Source organism: Patella vulgata, chromosome 5, assembly GCF_932274485.2.
Source record: "Patella vulgata chromosome 5, xgPatVulg1.2, whole genome shotgun sequence".
NCBI classification, from domain to species: domain Eukaryota; kingdom Metazoa; phylum Mollusca; class Gastropoda; family Patellidae; genus Patella; species Patella vulgata.
Genome location: NC_065883.2, coordinates 46,724,788 through 46,737,930, shown reverse-complemented (window position 1 = coordinate 46,737,930; position 13,143 = coordinate 46,724,788). Strand labels below are relative to the sequence as shown.

Here is a 13,143-nt window from a genome sequence, read left to right as displayed (position 1 = left end):
GACACAATACGCCCATTACCACCCCGGACTCTGTGCTTTACCCCCATTTTGATCCCATTAAAAAAAAAGAGTTTTAGCAAAAAAACGATTTTCGGAATTTAATATTGGTTTTAACCCTGTAATACCCAGACATGATATATTATTATAATCCCTATGAAATATTTTAATTATTTACTGCTATAATATGAATTATCACTTATTCCCCGTTAAATAAATATCGGTCACCTGGTGCCGCTGTACAACTTAAAGGACACTGGCCTCAAGTCAATTTACGGAGAGAGAGAGAGAGAGAGAGAAATGGGGTTTAACGTCCACTCGACACAAACTAGGTCATTTCGGGACCAACATATGGTTTAATTTTATTTCAATAATTCGCTTGCGCGTAGGGGTCTTTAGCAGTGGGAGGACCCGGAGAAAACCCACAAGGTTGGACAGGCGACCCTACTCCTTGCGTCAATTTACGGCTTCCATGAGGGGAAAAAAGTGGAATTTCGCCGTGACACCGGCACCGATTGTCCGAAAACCATGAAATTAGGACACAATACGCCCATTACCACCCCTGACTCTTTGCTTTACCCCCATTTTGATCACATTAAAAAGAAAAGAGTTTTAGCAAAAAAACGATTTTCGGAATTTAATATTGGTTTTAATTAATTTTGAAATTGGAAATGCAAAGAGATTTTATCGCCTCTTCCGTATGTGATAGGTATTGGTACTATACACATTATTCTTAAAAGACAATTTTTTAAACTGACCGTAACGATGCATCGACACTAGAAACCGAAATCGCCTATTTTGACCTATTTTGACTGCTGGGGTATCTTTCCGTACGTGACAAGGAGTAGGTCGCCCGACCAACCTGTGTATTTTTTCAGGATCACCCGGTTTCCCCCCACTGCTAGACCCCTACGCGCAAGCGAATTATTGAAATAAAATTGAACCATACGTTAGTCCCGAAATGACCTAGTTTGTGTCGAGTGGTCGATCAACCCCATTTCGCTCTCTCAATTTTAGCACTCCTAACTCTAAAACTAAATGCAAGGAACGGGCCTATTTACAGAGGTCACAATTTTAACCTACATGCACACCTACATGATATACATATTATTATAATCCCTATGGGATATTTTAATTATTTACTGTTATAATATGAATTATCACTTATTCCCCGTTAAATAAATATCGGTCACCGGGTGCAGCTGTACAACTTCAAGGACCTTGGCCTCAAGTGCATGGGACCAACTCTACATTTTCTGAAATGTCAATAAAAGCCCTGGAATGATTTCATTTAAAAAAAATAATCAGAAAGTAAATCTAGTTTTATTTATATGCTATTTGTTGCCAGAAAATATATTTTGTTACGAGTCTAATTCAAATTTAAAAATAAACAATGGGTCTGAGGCATATTTTATTGATATATAGAAATTAATGCAGTGTTCTCATTATGTGATAAAAGAGTGCCAGAAATGTCTCGAAATTCAGCCATTTGTGTATTTAGTATATCAAGTATATGCGTGTATTACAAAGCTCTGATTTGTGTGATTTGTGTACACCCCGCTCCCCCCCCCTCCTCGTGTCACTATCATGTACATATCAATTCTGCTGCCAACCCACCCACGCGAACATGACTAAATTATGAAACATTGTCTAGTCGTTTGTATGTTACGACAAAACGAGGCCAGCGTGGCTCATTTGCTGCAGAACGGAAGGCCTTGCAAGGATTAGTGTCTAGTCGTTTGGATGGTACGAAAACCCGAGGTCAAAGTGGTTCCCCGTTGGCAGTGGTGAAGTATGGAAGGCCTAGCAAGGATCTGTGTCTAGTCGTTTCGATGGGACGAAAAACGCCCGTCCCCTCGTCCATGGTACAAGGATTAGTGCCTAGTCGCTTGGATGGTATGCAAAACAGAGGTCCCCGTTCTCTCCCTTTGTCTGTGGTTCTTGACCGAAGGCCCGACAACTAACTTTGCGTGCAGTTTTTTTAGGTAGGACGAAAAATCGAAATCCTGTGTGCATATTGGCGTGCACGAAAAATAACCCTTTGCATTTGGAATTTTATGCACCCACCCCACCCTCGAACAACGCTTAACATAACATTTTGTTTTCACTACCTACATTGTAAAATTTGTTTGATTTCAGATGACTTAGCCCCGGTTTTTCACAGTGAAAGATTTTGATGAAACTTGACATGCATGTTTATAACCCAAAGATATGGTTCCTTTCGATATTTGCGCATATCGAATCGTAACTTCATGAATTATGGTCCCTGATTGTAAGAAAAATCACTTTATATTTCGCGTGTTCTCTATCTATCTCTCGGAAATGGAATATGGAAATACACAAGCTAGCTAGTGTATTACAGGTTGGTGGTGGTGGGGATGAGGTCTTCTATTTGCAATGATTTTTTGACTACAAAATATACGCTCTAACTCATTACTCAAACTACAGCAAAAAAAAAAGCGGAACGGAAACCCGATTTTATATATTCTTACAATAGCAACGCACTTCGGGATTAACTTAGAAATGGTTCCACTACTGATGTCTTCCGCCTTACTCCTGCCACAGTAGTGGCTTGTCCTACGGAGTTCCTTTCCGCAAGTTTTTTTTAGTCAAATGACTACAAAAAGGTTACTGGCCTATGTATAGCTCCCTTAATTTACACATAAACTGACCTAAAACTGCACTGCACATATAATAAACCAATTCCCATTGAAATAAAGGTGAAGCCGTACCGCATAATTATATGATTTGATGAAACCCAACTGCTACCTGAAGTTTCTCGCCTATCGAAGTTATAATATCCGCCGGTGTCATGGCGGCTCGCACATTATAAGAATCATTGCTTTGAAAATGTAGAACGCATTAACACAAAGAAAAACTGATGGGTAACTAGTTTAGTGGTCCAGTCTTCACTATAATTTGTGATAGAATTACTTATTTAAAAAAAACTGAATGATGTAAAAATAAAAATGGTTGGAGTGCCCAAGTTTAGATTTGTCGTTGATTTCATAAAGATGTTAGGATATAGAACGTTAAATACTGTGTCATTCAACATGGCGGCCGATGGGTTTAATATGATATAAGTACGAAATACATGTACATGTAGTACCAAATGGTTTATATGTATGAGAGTCAAGGTTTGGACTAAATGTCTTGGGGAAGTAGGGGGCGACTAGCATGTGCCTCTCTTTAGTGGACCGATGTGAGATTGCCCATTGTATTAACTGGACGGGTAGGCCTATTCACCTTCAGTTATGTGTCAAAGTCAAATAAGCGGCTTCGTATCAACACGGTCGGCTCTGGGCCGGTTTAATTCTACGTATCTCTCGTAGCTGAGAGAAAAAAGATTTTTTAGCCCAGAGAATATCTTCCGTCAGAGTGGTTGTTGATTCATAGATTCTAATAACCCCTTTTGAAGTTTATATGAAAGCTTTGATATCTGCTATGCAGATCTAGTTAAGCTTTCATATTACATATGAAAGCTTATTGTTTCTGTTAAGATTATTATTGTTATTTTTTTTTTGTGTTTTGTCCACAAATCGGATTTCTCAGAATCTAACCATAGGATCGTTCTGAAACTTTTACCTATCCCCCCAAAAATGGGTGGTGGCTGTTGATTAAATATATTTTCAAAACGTTTTACGAATCCGAAATCACCGAATTTTACGAAGGAATGCATTTGACCTACAATGCTGTAACTTTGTGACTATTTGACCTATTTTACTAATTCTTTTTTCTTTGAGTATCTTGAAACATTTACTTCAAATCTGCAATTTCGGATTTTGGCATTTCGAAAATTCGTCGCTGTCATTTCGAACCGGAAGTTATTACCAATTTGACAACTTCTTTAATAGTTGTGCGATTTTCGTGAAATTTAGAATGTTAGTAGATCTTGCCAATGCGACTTCAATGATGTCCTTGGAAATTTTCTAAATTATCTCCCCTTGGTGAAATTAAGGATCAAAGTTTTCAAAAAAATCGTCGAAATATAGGTCAGAATGACCTAAAAAAAAAATTCGATACTAGACAAGTAATTACTGATTCGTACACAAAATATGGAGTTTGTCGATCGAACCGGAAGGGCCACCATCTTTAAACGTGAAAAATCAAAAAGGCTTTTTTGCTATTTTACTTACAGACTCGGGCGTCATATTTTCGGAATCCTGGAAGGAATGCCTAAAAATCTATCGGATCAGAATTTTGATTTCGGTCACGTGATGGTCACCATTTTGAATTGAAAATGAAAAATAGAAGCAATTTGAAGGGCCGGGACTTTGGAACACAAGAACTCTCCTTCTAATTAAGCTAGAATGTTCAAACTTGGTGTAGGCGTTCACTAGGTCAATGTCATGATTGAGTTCAAAGATGAGCATTTTTTGCCTAGGGTAAGCAGAGATAAGCAAGCTGATTTGTTGATTCTTTAGGGCACGATGACATTGGTTATAATGAATGGAGGGCGATGAAACTCTTGTCAATCGAGAGGCTAATAGCTGGCCTGTTGTGTGAAATCATTGTATCATTTTTTGAAAATGTCCGGGGTAGCCGAAAAAAGGAGATCGAAATCCAAAAAGTCGTATTTTTACGATTTGGGGCATTTTTAGAGGTCGTGTAAAGTAAAATAAAGCATGCATATACATATATAAATGGCCTGCAAAGTTGTCTTGTACAGAGAGAGAGAGAGAGAAATGGGGTTTAACGTCCACTCAACACAAACTAGGTCATTTTGGGACTAACATACGGTTTCAATTTTATTTCAATAATTCGCTTGCGCGTATGGGTCTTTAGCAGTGAGAGGAAACCGGAGTGCCCGGAGGAAACCCACGAGGTTGAGAAGACGCCTCTATCTCCATGCCACATACGCTCACACCTGGGATCAAAGCCACAGCCACAAGCCAGAGGTGACCGACCAGCTCGAGGTCGAAGCGCGGCACTCTAGGCCATCACAACCCCCCTTTCTTGTACAGACCTGTGCATGTGTAGTCAATGTGAAAATGAAAAAAGAACTGTTAAAGAGACCGAATTTGATGTTAATACATTTAGTGACAGTGATGATGATAATGAAGATTAACTTTGATGACATTTGATGTGCAGAGTAATTGTTTAATTTTGACTTTCAATGATTGTTTCACTTTAATAAATAATTTCACAACTGTTCATCCTGTTTTCTAACCTTTCCCTTCATTTCAGCCCAGATACACAATTATTTTTTTTAACTTATATCTACATGTATGTTTGTAATTTGACCATTAATCATATCCGAAATAGTAGTTCATAGCTACATGTACAGTTGTAAAAATACTGTAGTGGCTAATTGAAAGGGAACATGTATGTGGGTTTAGAATGTTTATCTTAGTGGAAAAAAATCATGTGGTTCAATGCTTATAAAGTGCTACTGATCTCCATTATTTCAAAAGCATATCACTCAACTACTGTCAAACATATCCCCTGGCTAGAATATGCTACAAATCGACTCTAGCATGTTCCATACAAGCGATAATTTCTGAGCAAACATCCAACAACCAACCCTAACAGGCCCTTGAGATCCAACAAACAAAATAATTATTGGGCTTGTTTGCCCACACCTGGTCTTATGATTCATACAAGACCTGATAGTCTATCAATTACAGGCATTTGACAGAAAGGGAGATAATTCTTTTTTACCGTTAATGGATTTCCACAATTCTTTATTCACCCATGACATTTGTGTTTTGAGCATTTTTATTTACATCAAAATCTGTCCAATAAACTGTTCATTGCCAAGGATGAAGGCATGAGGTGTTTTACCAACTATTTAATTTTATGTCAACTTCAGAATTGTTAGTACACAAATAGCATTTATTTGACAATTTTGACGAATTTCATCTGGCCCTAAATCAATAAATTGCAAACATTTTGCTTGGAACTCCCAGATTTTGTCTTCCTGGCATCATAAGCTTTCCAAGAATGTATAGTTTTTCTTTTATGGAAGACCGTGTAGCGGAGTTGTGTTTCTAAGCTAGCTAGAAATTTTGGCTGCAGGCCTACACCTCCCAAGCTAAATTTCCCTCATGTCATCCTGTATAGCAAAGGCATATGCCTGTCTTAATTAACCCAGTACTAAACACAATTTACTTGTTTAATTTTTCCAGCATTTTTCAGGATAGCTAATGGGATGCGGGTCAAGTTATGCCACTTGTCTATTTAATTATTTACCAGTGAAAAATCGAATTAACTTCACCAAATTTTTACTCATTATAATGATTTTTTTTTTCTGTTCATATTATTTCTATGACATGTGACAGTGACTGTGAATATGAAAGCTTTAATATCTGCTTAGCAGATCTAGTTAAGCTTTCATATTACATATGAAAGCTTATTGTTTCTGTTAAGATTATTATTGTTATTTTTTTTGTGTGTTTTGTCCACAAATCGGATTTCTCAGAATCTAACCATAGGATCGTTCTGAAACTTTTACCTATCCCCCCAAAAATGGGTGGTGGCTGTTGATTAAATATATTTTCAAAACGTTTTACGAATCCGAAATCATCGAATTTTACGAAGGAATGCATTTGACCTACAATGCTGTAACTTTGTGACTATTTGACCTATTTTACTAATTCTTTTTTCTTTGAGTATCTTGAAACATTTACTTCAAATCTGCAATTTCGGATTTTGGCATTTCGAAAATTCGTCGCTGTCATTTCGAACCGGAAGTTATTACCAATTTGACAACTTCTTTAATAGTTGTGCGATTTTCGTGAAATTTAGAATGTTAGTAGATCTTGCCAATGCGACTTTAATGATGTCCTTTGAAATTTTCTAAATTATCTCCCCTTGGTGAAATTAAGGATCAAAGTTTTCAAAAAAATCGTCGAAATATAGGTCAGAATGACCTAAAAAAAAAATTCGATACTAGACAAGTAATTACTGATTCGTACACAAAATATGGAGTTTGTCGATCGAACCGGAAGTGCCACCATCTTTAAACGTGAAAAATCAAAAAGGCTTTTTTGCTATTTTACTTACAGACTCGGGCGTCATATTTTCGGAATCCTAGAAGGAATGTCTAAAAATCTATCGGATCAGAATTTTAATTTCGGTCACGTGATGGTCACCATTTTGAATTGAAAATGAAAAATAGAAGCAATTTGAAGGGCCGGGACTTTGGAACACAAGAACTCTCCTTCTAATTAAGCTAGAATGTTCAAACTTGGTGTAGGCGTTCACTAGGTCAATGTCATGATTGAGTTCAAAGATGAGCATTTTTTGCCTAGGGTAAGCAGAGATAAGCAAGCTGATTTGTTGATTCTTTAGGGCACGATGACATTGGTTATAATGAATGGAGGGCGATGAAACTCTTGTCAATCGAGAGGCTAATAGCTGGCCTGTTGTGTGAAATCATTGTATCATTTTTTGAAAATGTCCGGGGTAGCCGAAAAAAGGAGATCGAAATCCAAAAAGTCGTATTTTTACGATTTGGGGCATTTTTAGAGGTCGTGTAAAGTAAAATAAAGCATGCATATACATATATTATTGATATTAAATATATCATATAAAAAACTAAACAATGAATCAGCTGTCATTGACAGATTTTATATTATAAGCATGGTCAGTGGAAGGTCAGCGTATTGTCTAACTTGAACTCACTGACTCCGTAACATTATTGTGGGTGTGGTATAAGCTGAATTTGATGAGATGCACATATCTCGTATGACTATTTGGTACTTACAGTGTTAGACTTTGTCGTAACGTAAATCAAATTTACGCTGTATTATTCATTACCAAGGATTTAGAAAGGAACGAGAACAATTATTTACAAAATCTCGCTGGGATAAATTCCGTGAATGTGCCCATGAATGGCTAAAACTTGATGGGCGAGCGAAATGGATAGCTGAACAGGCGACTTCGGGTGATATAATCAAACAAGGAATTTATCGACGCGCCAAAAGATACTGGATTTCACCCAACATGCTACAGGCCTTTTACAGACAAATTCCGAATTGGGTCTGCCCGTAATCGTATAGATAAAGAAAAATTAAAATCCCCGGCTACAATCCAACCAGGGAATAGCGGGAGTGTAGACGATCTGGGACCTAGCTCTCCAAACAAATTACGCTCCTGAAGCAAAAAGAAAGAGTAAATCGGTGCTGCCTGTTGTGTGTATTATATGTAAAAAACGTGACAGATTTGTCACTGTTGGAGAAAATAGGAAGAAGGATGTATTAACACAGACTCAGACCCAAACAGGCTCAGGTAGGCCTAATGTTAATATTATGTTACTTACTAAATTTATAATTATTACTAATAAATATTAAATATATTCATCCTACAGTTTTTAATTATTGTGTTGTTGTTTTTGTTGTAAATGGAATCAGAAGTGCTACTGCAATCACTGTAAAATTGTTATGAAGCTAGCCATTAAAGCCCTTTACCCCATTTGTTGATTTGGCACAGTCATTGGTTAAAGTGTTGCACATTTGCTTGCACAAGGGATGAAACATAGAGAAGTTAACTTGTTTTTTATTTTCTTGGCCCACTTGTAGGTGCCTTGCTAAGACGATCTGTCTCTAGACCATTTCCGCTCACACAAAGGATCTGAACTAAACCGCATGCCAGAGTTGACCAGCCAGGTACATGTACATGTAGGCCTCAAAGTGACATTCCCTCCCCCACCCTTGAGCACAAACAACATTCAACGCTATATGGTGTATAATTTGTTTGCAAATTTGTTTGTAGGCCAACTGTTGAAAGCTGCTGAATTGAAAGAGGATGAAGATATTTTAAGGCATATCAGAGGGCAAGATTGTGTGGCCATTGAGGTCAGATATCACCAAAAATGTTATAGGCAATATACATGTACTGAATTTCTTAGACAGTTATCAGAAAGGTAAATATTTGTGATGTTTTTTTTATTTGTATTCTCCGCCTTCTTGCCACTGGTATTATTCAAATAAAACTGAACCATGGGTGAGTCCTGAAATTACTATGTTTTTGTCCAGTGGACGTTAAACCGCAATTCTCCTCTCTATCTCTCCTTGTACTGCTAATGCCTTCCTGTCTTCATTAGCTGGTTTCTGCATGAAAATAAGATGTTAACCCCTGTTTAAGTGTCTTTTTCCTCTGTTGTACGAAATTAATGAGAGTAAACCAAGCTCCAGAATTTTGTTTTAATTGTGTACATGTATATGTTTATTTATATTTTTCAGCAAAGATGACTAGCCCTCCGTCGAATATTAAACCACATACAATATATTCTGTGAAGATGTCATAAGAGAAAGAATCATAAATGGCCAGCAAAGTTGTCTTGTACAGAGAGAGAGAGAGAGAGAGAGAGAAATGGGGTTTAACGTCCACTCAACACAAACTAGGTCATTTTGGGACTAACATACGGTTTCAATTTTATTTCAATAATTCGCTTGCGCGTATGGGTCTTTAGCAGTGAGAGGAAACCGGAGTGCCCGGAGGAAACCCACGAGGTTGAGAAGACGCCTCTATCTCCATGCCACATACGCTCACACCTGGGATCAAAGCCACAGCCACAAGCCAGAGGTGACCGACCAGCCACAAGCCAGAGGTGACCGACCAGCTAGAGGTCGAAGCGCGGCACTCTAGGCCATCCCAACCCCCCTTTCTTGTACAGACCTGTGCATGTGTAGTCAATGTGAAAATGAAAAAAAAACTGTTAAAGAGACCGAATTTGATGTTAATACATTTAGTGACAGTGATGATGATAATGAAGATTAACTTTGATGACATTTGATGTGCAGAGTAACTGTTTAATTTTGATTTTCAATGATTGTTTCACTTTAATAAATAATTTCACAACTGTTCATCCTGTTTTCTAACCTTTCCCTTCATTCCAGCCCAGATACACAATTATTTTTTTAAACTTATATCTACATGTATGTTTGTAATTTGACCATTAATCATATCCGAAATAGTAGTTCACAGCTACATTACAGTTGTAAAAATACTGTAGTGGCTAATTGAAAGGGAACATGTATGTGGGTTTAGAATGTTTATCTTAGTGGAAAAAAAAATCATGTGGTTCAATGCTTATAAAGTGCTACTGATCTCCATTATTTCAAAAGCATATCACTCAACTACTGTCAAACATATCCCCTGGCTAGAATATGCTACAAATCGTCTCTAGCATGTTCCATACAAGCGATAATTTCTGAGCAAACATCCAACAACCAACCCTAACAGGCCCTTGAGATCCAACAAACAAAATAATTATTGGGCTTGTTTGCCCACACCTGGTCTTATGATTCATACAAGACCTGATAGTCTATCAATTACAGGCATTTGACAGAAAGGGAGATAATTCTTTTTTACCGTTAATGGATTTCCACAATTCTTTATTCACCCATGACATTTGTGTTTTGAGCATTTTTATTTACATCAAAATCTGTCCAATAAACTGTTCATTGCCAAGGATGAAGGCATGAGGTGTTTTACCAACTATTTAATTTTATGTCAACTTCAGAATTGTTAGTACACAAATAGCATTTATTTGACAATTTTGACGAATTTCATCTGGCCCTAAATCAATAAATTGCAAACATTTTGCTTGGAACTCCCAGATTTTGTCTTCCTCGCATCATAAGCTTTCCAAAAATGTATAGTTTTTCTTTTATGGAAGACCGTGTAGCGGAGTTGTGTTTCTAAGCTAGCTAGAAATTTTGGCTGCAGGCCTACACCTCCCAAGCTAAATTTCCCTCATGTCATCCTGTATAGCAAAGGCATATGCCTGTCTTAATTAACCCAGTACTAAACACAATTTACTTGTTTAATTTTTCCAGCATTTTTCAGGATAGCTGATGGGATGCGGGTCAAGTTATGCCACTTGTCTATTTAATTATTTACCAGTGAAAAATCGAATTAACTTCACCAAATTTTTACTCATTATAATGATTTTTTTTTTTCTGTTCATATTATTTCTATGACATGTGACAGTGACTGTGAATATGAAAGCTTTAATATCTGCTTAGCAGATCTAGTTCTTATTATTTTTTTGGGGGGGGGAAGCTATATCTCAGGAACTATAAGGGATAGAGGTCTGAAGTTTGGTTTTCTCCCGTGAAAATGGGTGGTGGCTAGTGCCTAAATGTAAAATGAAATTTGTGCGCATAGCGGAAATGCGTCAAATCTTTAACGTGCACGGAAATTGAAAATCGGCTCTTATTCTCTTAATTCTCAATGGATTCTTCAGATATTTACATTTTTGGATAGCTGGAGACATTTCTTAACCGATAGCAGTTCAAAACTGTGGAATTTAGAAACTTTGTCGCTCTCATTTTTTTGGTGAAAAATGGAAAATTTTCAAAATTTTCTATTTTTTTTTATTTTTGGGAATTTTGAAATTTCAGTTATGTTTTTGGATAGCTGACATCAATCCGATTCCAACAATATAAGTTTTGTTCTGAAATGTTGACTTTGATTTTTCACTTTTTTTCGCATTTTGGTCAAATCGTAGAGTTCTTATTTTTTTAAAACGGCTCCAACGATTTTTCTAAAATTTATAGAATATGAAGTCGAAGGTCCAAACTAGTTCATGAACTATAAATGAAAATCCTCTAATCACCGGAAGTAGTCAAGACATTTATCCAAACTTTGACAAAATTGTGAAAAATGGGTGCCTGTGCGGAAAATGCGATGTATCAATTGTGTTCATGTCGATTAGTTAAAGTTTTATATCGTTTAATAGCCAATTGAATTGTTTATCGGATGGTACTAAAGCGGCATGTTTCTATCAAAAATTTAAAAAGTTATGTGACTTTGAAAAGTAAGGTATTTTGCGATTTCGAGCAACTTTAGACGCATGTTTCTCGGAAAGTCTCCCAACGATTTTTTAAAAACTTTCTCAATCGAGAGATAAATGGGTACTCTGCTGTGAGAAACCACTGTATCATTTTTTGAAATGTCAGGGGTAGCCGAAAAATGAGATCGAAAATCGAAAACGTCGTATTTTTACGATTTGGAGCATTTTTAGAGGTCTATTTCTCGAAAAGTCAACATAATATTTTTTTGAAACTTCTTCTACAGAGAGGCCTATCAGTAGTGTTATATATAAAACCATTGTACAACAGTTCCAAATTTCAGGAGTAGCAGAACAAAGGGATCGAAAATTGAACACGGCACCTTTCATTGTTAAGCGAAACATAAGTAGGGGATACAATCTGTACGTTTTGTCAACGTATAGAGTCTATTCAAGAGTGCTTTTATCAGTGATGATATTTGAACTGAAATTATTTCAACTATGAGTGTTTTCTTCTTTCCAAAATATGGGTTTAGTGACCCTGTAACAGAAATAGTTGATTGCTGTGTGTAATAATTAGCCTTTGAATTAATATTGTTGCTTCTGTGTCAAAATTATCTTATACCGGTAATCATCTGGACAGAAATCGACGGCTCGCGCTGTTTATAAGAAAGTTCAATTTATTAATCGTTTGCAGTAGTATCGTACAGTAGTATCGAATATTGCACCTGCGATAAAAGGCATGACGTTGTTTGAGCATGGACTCTATCTTGGCGATATTTCATTGAATATCCAATCAATTTTTGAACCAGTTACATATTTGAGTAGCTGACATGAACGCGATTCCTAAGTCCCGTGTACACATTGGTGTGACCGTAAAAGATCCCTTGGCGGTTGGAATTCTATATAAAAGAAGACTAGCGCCGCGGTACGAGCATGTTTAGAGGTCATTTCGGGACTAACATATGGTTCATTATTTTAATAATTCGCTTGCGCGTAGGAGTCATTAGCAGTGGGAGGAAACCGGAGGACCCGGAGAAAAACCACGAGGTTGGACAGGCGACCCTACTCCTTGTAAGGTACAACCGAGGAATCGAAACCCCGCCAGTTAACTCAATGACAGACGGTATGATACAGCGCAGTCCCAAAGGCTAGCCTACCGTGCAAATTCCAGCCAGCATAATGAATCTATATAAGAAACATTTATTCCTACTGCCGATTTACAAACAGTCCCCAAGGCTAGCCTACCGTGTAATTTCCAGCCAGCTAGTTAGTTAGTGTTAGTTGTATTTTACGTCCGCTTCCACCGAGGTGATATCGCAGACAATGACGTGTTATGTGTACAAGGTGCATTAATTTACAATGTGATTAGTGAGAAATATTAGGATGGTTAGGTTTTCATATAT

The 13,143-nt window shown here is 37.1% G+C and overlaps 1 long non-coding RNA gene across 1 annotated transcript; it reads left to right on the top strand.

Moving 5' to 3' along the window:
- The first annotated feature begins 7,656 nt into the window (after nt 1-7,656).
- Nucleotides 7,657-9,525, top strand: LOC126821210 (uncharacterized). The gene is made up of 3 exons (XR_007680349.2): nt 7,657-8,229; nt 8,713-8,863; nt 9,183-9,525. It is a non-coding gene; the product is annotated as an uncharacterized LOC126821210 (long non-coding RNA).
- Nucleotides 9,526-13,143: the final 3,618 nt, after the last annotated feature.